We start from the raw sequence: 2,790 nt of genomic DNA on the forward strand, positions 1-2,790 counted from the left end.
ATATACTAGGAGGAATCATGGCAAGCATGTAATTGGTGCAAATAGTGGGCATGAATAATGCACGTGACATATCACAAGCATGAAAGCAAGATATGAGAAAAATATCATCAATGTATTGGTGAGAAGCCATATGTAAATAGCAATGGGGCATCATGACTCTCCCAACAAAACAAGCATCAATAACATGGTGCACAAAGAAATCATGGCAATAGCAACAAGTATCTCCACCAAGCATGCAAATACACATAGGAGTAGCATAATGGTGAATCATGGGCAGATGCAAGTAAGGGTCACAATTGCATGGCAAAGGCATAGAAGCAATAATAACATGCAAAGTGAACACGGGAAAATGAGCATAAGGTGACAAGTGGTAAATAGCCCATAGCCGTGTGAGAGACAAGTAAAAGAGATGCGCGTAGTCCTTGCGCAAAGGGAACGGTGGTAAGGATAGTCCAGAGGATCCCAAAGCATCGTTGCTCTCAAGAGCTCATTTCGTCAACTCTTGGGATTGAGAGGTTGACGAGTATACATGAGTACCTACACAAAACAAAGACAAAGGAAAAATTGTGTGTGCGTGGTATATGTACACATCATCCATCATGATGCGCACGTGCATGTGTCGGTTAGCACAAAATAACAAATGATCAAATACATGAGATGCGTGATATAGGAACATGTCATCCATCATGATAGGTTTGTTGTTATGCATGGCATAATGGAGACTCAAAGGATGTAATGCATCATGAGAAATATCTAGAGCATTGTTATTCATGGAATGCATAAGGTGCACACAATCATGGGAATCATGCAAAGTATGGAATGCATCAAGATCTCCTAATAGGTATGAGGAAACTATGGGGGTCTCCACATGAGCAAGAGTAGAAACATCATGTGGAGAATATTGGCAACATCCAAAACAATGCATATTTGGAATAATGTGATCATGGCATGACATAGTAGATGAATTGCGCAAATCATGTAAAGGAAGCATGGCAATATCATCACAAGAGAAGCAAAAGGCTATGACCATCATCCGGTCATCTATGACATAAGTGCAAATGGGATTTATTTTAATGGGGCATGCATAGTTACTATGTTGAGATTGAAATGAGGCAATATGGGAGATCTCACTCATAGCATATGACAAGTCAATGGATTGTCAAACATGAAGTGACCAATAGAATTTTCACATGATATCTTATGAAGCATAGCATCACAACTAGGCAAATCAACATGCTCATCATCATATTCATCATAAATAGGTAAGTCAAGGCATGAAGAAGTCTCACTAGCATGAAGCATGGGAATAGGTGGGTCAACATCATGGGAGCAATCAATGTCAAGAGAGTCCACTAGTGGGACAAGAGAAGCACCATCACCTATGTTACCTTTGGAGCGTCGCTCATGTGTTGTAGGTGAGGTGTTGAAGATCCACTCGTTGTCATCTTCATATTGATGGAACCATGTGGGGGTGCATCATTGTCCACCATGGCCCTCAGTTTTCCCATTGGAGGGAAGGACTCATCGAGGGTAGGCATTTCATCATGTAGGAGACCTAGCACCAAAGAAGAAAACACACTAGGAGTAGAGGTTAAGTCGTTAGAAATCATAGTGGCCTCACGTGCCCTCTCAACTACCTCACTCACTAAGTGTTGTGGCTCACTCACTCCCTCTTGGATGCTCTCACTCATATGGTTGGTGGAGTCACTCAAATGGCACTCAACCTCACATAGGATGTGTGGCATGCTCTCATGTGTGGGGCTAGTGGTGGTCACACTCATCCTCTCATAGGAAATGCTCTCAATGTCACGTATGGTGGAGTCACTCATCTCTCTCATGGGGTGGTGGCTTTCCTCACATGACAAATGGGGCATCTCAACATATGTGGGTGTCGGAGAGGTGTAGGTGCAAATGTCTCCATGCGTGTTTGCATAGCTTGACTCGGAGTATGAGTCCAATATGGGCGCCGTCTTCATGTTGTTGAAGAGGTTCACGCTCATCGCCGTAGTCGAAGGGGATGGCCCTTGCTCGATCGTCTTGTCACCGTCTTGCTGTGGGAGGCCCATATGATGTGTCACCTCATAGCTCGTCTCCATGACCAAAGGGAGTTTCCCATGCTCGGCCATCTTCCTTAGGGGGCTTCCGAAGATGGAAGTGTCGCCCTCGCTTGTAGGTGGTCGCCTTGTTGTTGAGGATGTCGATGTAGGCGAACTCATGTGAAGTAGGTGAAGATGACGTATGTCCAAAGGCGAAGATGCCTTGAGAACACTTGGCAAAGATGCCGAAGTGGGTGATGTAGCCGTATCTCCGTCTTGCTGGTGCTCGTCTCGCGGTCTTCTCTTTTGCTCATGAAGCTTGGATCTGGCGTGAAGTAGGGCTTGTTGGGACTTGTGCATTTGTGCTTGTGGAGCATCTTCATGATGATGATGTCATTGTCGTGCTTGAGCTCGTAGTAGATGTCGTTCGTCGTCGTCATGCACATGTTGCTTGGAGGTGACTTGCCCTTCATGACGATGTTGATAACGAACGTGATGGTGGTTGCTATGTCTCGAGCTTGCGTTGGTTTTCCCCAAAGAGGAGAGGATGATGCAGCACAGTAGCGTAAGTATTTCCCTCAGTTTTTGAGAACCAAGGTATCAATCTAGTAGGAGGTCACGCGCAAGTCCCTCGTACCTGCACAACACTATAGCAACTCGCAACCAACGCTTAGGGGTTGTCAATCCCTTCACGGTTACTTACGAGAGTGAGATCTGATAGAGATAATATTTTTGGTATTTTTGATAGATAGAT

This window comes from Triticum dicoccoides, chromosome 6B (genome assembly GCF_002162155.2).
Source record: "Triticum dicoccoides isolate Atlit2015 ecotype Zavitan chromosome 6B, WEW_v2.0, whole genome shotgun sequence".
Classification (NCBI taxonomy): Eukaryota; Viridiplantae; Streptophyta; class Magnoliopsida; order Poales; family Poaceae; genus Triticum; species Triticum dicoccoides.